The following is an 8,239-nucleotide window of genomic DNA, read 5'->3' on the forward strand; positions in this document are numbered from 1 at the left end:
CACTTTGAGTGTCCAACCTCATCCCGCTCAAACTGTGGGAGAATATTAGACGATTATATATATATATATATATATATATATATATATATATATATATATATATATATATATAGGATATGTATATATTTAATTAGGATTAATTAATATCCTTTCCTATTTTTAAATAGGATATGCATATATTTAATTAGGATTACTGAATATCCTTTCCTATTTTATCTACATATTATGTAGCTGTATTATTTGTATTTATCCCTATATATAGAGGATTGTTATTCTATGGAAAGGATCGATTCTAGAACTTTTGGTACTTATATGCAAAAAGTGTTCTAATAACAATATTAAAGGCATAATTTGACTTTTGAGAATTATTACGTGAAAGCTGGACATTTAAGGCTAGAGGATTTACATGGTAGAACGTTTAAATGCCTTCGCTACATAAAACATCAATTAATAGCCATATTGGAAAGGTTTTTAACCACTTATTCCTCCCAAATGTTTTATACACTTTGTTTTATATATTTAACTAGGCGAATTCCCGCGCATTGCGCAGAAACACCTATATTGCTGAAATCTTTACAAATATGTGTTTTTTGAAATATACCAATAATTGTTGTTATTCAATTTGAGATAATAATTTGTATACTAAGTTGATATAATATATTGATTATTTTGAAGTATATGATAATATATACATCTATTAATATTGCATAATCTCAATGGTTTAAATGATCTTTACCCGCGGGTTATTTATGAAAAGAATTAAATATAATATATGGTTTAATGTTATTTATAGTTGTTATTGTTAATTAGTTTTTTAAAATTAATTTTCTTAACGCTTTAATTTCTATCATTGAAATTATTTAAAATATCAAACATTGTCTTTTGTTTTTAAACATAACAATATAATATTTTATATAGAATTATTTTTACTATTTTTATTGTAAGTTATTTTAAGCTACTTCAAAAAATTTTAATGATTATAAATATATATTTAGGAAATATTTTATTTAAATTGAGATTACAATTTAGTTTTTGCATTTAGCACTACAACTTATCACTTTTAGTTATTCACAAAATATTTTTTGGGTTTTTTACGTGGCACTGAAATTTATATTTAAACTGATCATGTAATATTTTAAATTAACAATTTAAGTATTTTATCAAACTGTTCAAAAGTTATAGCTTTAAACTGATAATAATTTACATTCAACAACATATTAAATTTAATAAATTTAGTATAATATGTTAAAAGTTAAAAACATAACTTTGTAAATAGAAATAGATATATTAATTTAATATTGAAATTTATTTTATTTGCGATTATACTTTAGGTTTGATATTTATTTAACTTTAACCAATATATAATCATTATTAGAAACACGCTTCAATTTATCACTTTTAACTATTTATAAACTATTCTTTAGGTTGTTTAAGTCGAATTAAAATGTATATTTAAGTTGACCGTATATTTAAATTAACAATTTAATTATCTATCCAAACGAATCAAAAGTTGTAGCTTTAAAATGATAATGGTTTATATATAACAACATATTAAAACTTATAAATTATGTATAATATGTTTAAAGTTAATCACATAACTTTATAAGTAAAAGTAAAGATAGCATTTTAACAACAGATAATCATTATTAGAAAGAAATTGAAAAGTCATGGGAGTTTCAAATGAATGTGATGAAAGGAAAAGTGTTTTCTTTATAAGTATAGTATGATAATATATCAGTTTGAGCTCTAATTTGTATTTTGATATTAATAAACCGACTACATACCATGAGTATGCATAATATGTAAGGTCTAATTGATGTTTTAAATCCACAAACGTTAAGATGCAGCCCATAAAGGAAAATCAAGTTTAGAACTTGGTTAACCTTCCACCCGGAAATAGGTTTGTCGGGTGTAAGTGGATTTTCAAAAAGAAGACTAACACATATGGAAATATGAATACCTTTGAAACCCAACTTGTAGCGGAAGGATATATTTAGGCTCATGATGTAAACTATGAGGAAGCTTTTTTACCAGTCAAAAGAAATAAAGAGATCATGATGCTCTTTGCCATAGACGCATATTACGACTATGAAATTTGAGAAATAAATGTTAAGAATCTCTTCTTAAATAAACGACCCTAGTGATGACGTTTATATGGTGAAACTATATGGCTTTATTAACTCAATTAAAACATTTTCATAGATTGTGAAAGCTTTGAAGATTCATATATGGATTGAAACAAACATCTTCGAGTTAGTGTTTGCATTTTAAACATAAAACAAATTTGAGGTTGTTCAAGAAAACGTAATCTAGATTTCAGGCAAAATCTAAGATTCTAGAAACACTTAATAATACCTTATATTGTTTTATATTATCGGTGATAAGATTTTATAGAGTAATTGTAACAACCCAACTTTTATAATTAGAAATATGGAACAATCACTGGATTAACCATATAAAATTTTTAAGAATTGTTGTTGAGCAAAAATAAAAATTAATTGCCCAAAATTTATTAAATGGAAATTAATTAAAAATAAATAAATTATGATTCATTTATTCGAATTGAAAGATATTTGGAATAATCTTCCTATCTTCCTATTCTAATAAAAGAATATGTTTATTCTCCTTTTGTCATGTGTCACTATATTAGGCTACTTAATTAATATCATGCCACTTGTCAACCTATTGATTCTCCATTTCAAATTTCAAATTTTAAAATTTTCCACTCTAATTAAATTAAATTAATAACATTATAATAAAAATTAAAATAACACTAATATAGATTATAAGGTCATGTATTTATTTAAATCAGTGATTATAATTTTATATAACTAACAATTATCTCTTAATTAACAATTTATTTAAAATAATTGATGAATAATTTTAATTTTTTTACTATGAAAATTTAATTAATTATATAACCATTGTTTCCACGGGTTATAAACTAGTTTAATGATAAATAAGAACAAAGAGTTATGGATCTTTTGGAGGATTTAAATAATAAGGATAGGGTTAGCTTATTATTGTTTAAAGAGTAAATTACACAAATGGTCCCTATGGTTTGGGGTAATTTGCATGTTTGGTCCTGAACTTATTTTTTTAACTCACAAGGTCCCTACTGTTTGTTTTTGTTGCGCGTTTGGTCCCTGTGTTACCTAAAAATACTATTTTACCCTTGATTTTTTAATTTATTTAAATAAGGTGGAGTAGGTAAGGTAATGTAAGGTGAGGTGGAGGTGGGGTTGTGGATGTGTTTATTTAAATAAATTAAAAAATCAAGAGTAAAATAATCTTTTTAGGTAAGACAGAGACTAAGCGCGCAACATAAACAAATAGTAGGGACATTCCGAGTTAAAAATATAAACTAGGGACCAAACGTGCAAATTACTCAAAACTATAGGGACCATTCGTGTAATTTACTCTTGTTTTTATGCCACTTGAAAGAAATAAAAGATATGCCACTTGAAAGAAATAAAAGATAATGGGCTTTAATGTAAATATTAATAAAGTAAAAGATATGGTCCTTTAGTGTAAGTATTAATAAAGTAAACATAAACAAGTCAAAATTTAGGCTTTTATTTTGGTTCTTGTGGTCCGATCCAAAAAAAAAAAAAAAAGTGTTCGTGTGTGCTTATTGCGGCCCGATGATCAGTTATTTCCGCAGTTTGCGGGTACGATGATCAGAAAAGAAAGAGGACCATCGTGGTCTCTATTTGTGTTGGTATGTGAGAACCAAACCATGAGAAAGGAGAATGCGATAGCGTGACAGAGAACTGAGACAAATTTAATGAATGAGGAAGAAGGAAGACGAAGGCAGCATCTTGCTGCTGCTGCCGAGGTTCTGATGATGCAGGGGAGGCAACGCCGCTGCAGGGGACGGCGATAGGAGATCTGCCGGCGCCGGTGGTGGTCGTGGGTGGTCATTAAGCTTGGGACATCACCAATTCTCACCCACATCTTCCACTTTGACAGAAATCAAAGGTAATCCTTAACCCTAGTTCAAATTGATGAATGTAGGTATGAAATTAAGAAATACGTGTCGGAATTGGGTATGGATTATTGGAATGCTTATGATAATGAATTCAAAAGACACTAAAGATCAATTATATGTTGAAGATGGCTTGAATGCTATTGGAAACTCTTAGATCGATGTTGAAATTAGGTATTTATAATTGAGTTGCTTCACATGATGAGTTCAAAAAGATTAAAAGAACCAAGTATATGTGCTAGATGAATTGGGAACTTGTATATGCAAATTGATTAAAGTCAAGATTAGTAATATACACTTTATGTTGAGTTTATGCTCATCAAAATATTGATCTAAAATAGAAAATTAGCTTAAGTTTATAACTTTTAATTTTTGAGTAGTTACAAACTTGGTTTGGAATTAGACTGATATGTAATTTTTGATATGCTTATGCAAGAAATGATGGAGTATGTGTAATGGAAATTGAATGATATGGAATGAAATAGGGAAGGTATTTATATTATGATTCAAAACATTTTGGTAAGAATCATATGGAAAATAACAAGCTTTATAACAGTTTCTATTTTTGGAAACTTTAACGGATCAAAATGCCAAAAATGGCATAAATGATGCAAATAAGAGATGTTTTGGCGTGTAATCATTGGTATTGACTTATAATCATGTTATGACTTGAAAAACACACAAAATTCATCATAAAACTCAAGAAAATCACATTTAGGCAAAGTAGGATGCTTAAATAAGAAAAATGTCAAAAAGTGTCGAAATGAAAGTTGGTCCAAATGATGTGTTGGACTTAGTGACAAGTCTAAAAAACTAAAAGAATGTGTTTAAGCTAAAGTAACAACTATTAAAGCACTAAAAAGCAAGAAAATGGCTAATTGGACAAAAACGGAAAAAATGTCCAAAAATGAATATTATGCTCTTACGAAGCACATGTAATTACTGAAATGGATATGAGTCATGAGATGATATGGAAATGAATAGAGTGTAATAGTCACGTTATAGTTGCAAGATTCAAGAAAAGTATGAAAATAATGTAATACAGTTAAATAGCCGAAATATGGAAAAATGCTTAAAATGGCTTTAGAACTTTATGAGACTTATTTGGCTATTGAAATATGTTTGGAATAATGTTAGAATGACTAGATTGACAACCAATACATATTTATAAGATGTGAAGCAATTTGCGAAAATAAAGTAAGTTGCTATTAATAAAAAATGAGATTGAAATGACATGTGATACTTGGAAACCGTTAGAATGTGATTAATTTAGTACTATGATGAGATTAAAGTATATGATGTTTCGTAATAGTTTGAGTATGTCCTGATGTTTTATTTTGGGTTGATTTTTATATCCGTTTTGCTTAAAGGTCATGCTGAAATTTCAATAGAAGTGTTAGAATATTTTTGGACAATGGACCTTATTGACTCTGCTTTTTTCACCATTTGCTTGATCTGCACAAACGCTTCTTTAAGATACTACAAGTTCAAGTGTGCGTAGCAATTCAAGGACTCTTTTGACGAGAGCTTGTGACTCTATTTCAAAGCATCTCATCCAAGATTACATTATTGATAATGCAATCTTTGGTGCCGAGCATTTTCAAAGAAGTTTTTCGTAGAAGTTTCGGTTCATTGCAACAGTATACATCTACAATATGGCAAGTAGCATATGGGAACACGACACGTGTGTTGGATAAGTGCTTGAATACATCATAAAGAACTTCACATGAAAGTCTTCGACACTTCTATTATGGTATTATTAAGTTGTATATAGATGAATATTTATACAAACCAACAACCAAATATATTCAAATTTTGTAAGATTACACACTAGAATCGGAGGACCTAAAACGTTACCTATTACTAGTACCACACAATGATATTTGAAATGGTATATTCATAAGATTTATGGTTCTGGGCATCAGGCATGCATACTATGGTGTCGCTGATTTAAACAATAACCAAAATGTTATCTTCCCATCACTACTATTCGACACAAATTTCTTGGAAAAGCACCCAAAAAGTTCATCTAGTTTGAACAGAGAATAATATAAGCATGTGTACTATCTTCCAATGTAAAGTGTCTTGACAAATCGAATGAACCTCTGCTCAAAGACGGAACCCTTAAGGGCTAGGAGGGGTCATAGCTAATTGTCCCCTTGTTTTTCAGCCTATATATATATATATATATATATATATATATATATATATATATATATATATATATATATATATATATATATATATATATATATAAGGTTAAGTTCAAATGAGAACACTATTTAATGTGAGAACGTGAGAACACTACTTTATGTTACTATTCTACTATGAATTTAATATGTATAGTATGTAGTAGTTATAATATGAATATATTCAATTTTATATTGCTATTCTACTATAAAATTTATATATATATATATATATATATATATATATATATATATATATATATATATAGTAATTTAGTAAATTCTAATGTGATTGTTCATATATTCGGTGATGAATAATGTCATAAAGTTGTAAATACAAAATTTTAATGTGAATATTAATGTGTGATTGTTCGTATATTTGTTGATGAATAATGTCATATCGTTGTATATACAAAATTCCTAGTAGAATAGTAACATAAAGCAGTGTTCTCACGTTCTCACATTAAATAGTGTTCTCATTTGAACTTAACCCTATATATATATATATATATATATATATATATATATATATATATATATATATATATATATATATATATATATATATATATATATATAGGGAAAAGTGAATATACCCTTAAGGGTATATAAGCTTAGGTACCCAAACTCACCATACTATGTCGTTTTGTATCATTTATATACATTATAATTGTCTAATGTTCTTATAATTCAACTTCTAACTTGATTTATTTCAAAGATTTTTATAAATTTCACATTTATCTTCCTTTTATATAATTTTCATTTTCAACTACAATATATATAACTTAGTAGGTGTTCGTCAAAAAATGTGATGTAAAAGGAAGATAATATTGAAAATATGAAAATTTTGAAAATAAATCAAGTTAAGGATTGAAGTTTAAGAACATTATAATGAATATATCAAACAAAACGACGTATTATGGTGAGTTTGGATACCTAAGCTTTTATATATATATATATATATATATATATATATATATATATATATATATATATATATATATATATATATATATATATATATATATATATATATAATAAGATGTTGAAAAGTTTTAAGACTAAAGTGTTAAAACTAAGGAGCTTAAATCTTAACCGTCAATTCCATATCTAATAGATCTAAAGGTATAAAATCATCATCCTAGTAGGTTTAAAATAACCAATAAGAAACAAGTTTTAAAAAAATATAAATTTTTAAACAGTATAAAAATGGGGCGCCACTTACTATTTTTTAAAAGCCTTCTTTTCCTTTAAACCCTCTTTTGAAAACATCCGTATGCTTCCCAATGTGACACCGAAGACATCACCATTGCACCTCCGTTTATATATATATATATATATATATATATATATATATATATATATATATATATATATATATATATATATATATATATATATATATATATATATATAAAATAAGATGTTGAAAAGTTTTAAGACTAAAGTGTTAAAACTAAGGAGCTTAAATCTTAACCGTCAATTCCATATCTAATAGATCTAAAGGTATAAAATCATCATCCTGGTAGGTTTAAAATAACCAATAAGAAACAAGTTTTAAAAAAATATACATTTTTAAACAGTATAAAAATGGGGCGCCACTTACTATTTTTTAAAAGCCTTTTGTTCCTTTAAACCCTCTTTTGAAAACATACATATGCTTCCCACTGTGACACCGAAGACATCACCATTGCACCTCCATTCTACCCCTAACTGCACCGACATACACTCACCTATGCCACCTCAATCTTCGCACCAACACCTCCATCATCGGTGCATTAGACTGGAGGGACTATGTCGTTTTGTATCATTTATATACATTGTAATTGTCTAATGTTCTTATAATTCAACTTCTAACTTGATTTATTTCAAAGATTTTTATAAATTTCACATTTATCTTCCTTTTATATAATTTTCATTTTCAACTACAATATATATAACTTAGTAGGTGTTCGTCAAAAAATGTGATGTAAAAGGAAGATAATATTGAAAATATGAAAATTTTGAAAATAAATCAAGTTAAGGATTGAAGTTTAAGAACATTATAATGAATATATCAAAC

General features: G+C 26.8%; 1 long non-coding RNA gene across 1 annotated transcript; it reads left to right on the forward strand.

Moving 5' to 3' along the window:
- The first annotated feature begins 3,590 nt into the window (after window positions 1-3,590).
- On the forward strand, window positions 3,591-5,891 carry LOC111877764 (uncharacterized). Its single transcript, XR_002845523.3, has 2 exons — window positions 3,591-3,981; window positions 5,465-5,891. It is a non-coding gene; the product is annotated as an uncharacterized LOC111877764 (long non-coding RNA).
- Window positions 5,892-8,239: the final 2,348 nt, after the last annotated feature.

Source organism: Lactuca sativa, chromosome 4 (assembly GCF_002870075.4).
Source record: "Lactuca sativa cultivar Salinas chromosome 4, Lsat_Salinas_v11, whole genome shotgun sequence".
NCBI lineage: Eukaryota > Viridiplantae > Streptophyta > Magnoliopsida > Asterales > Asteraceae > Lactuca > Lactuca sativa.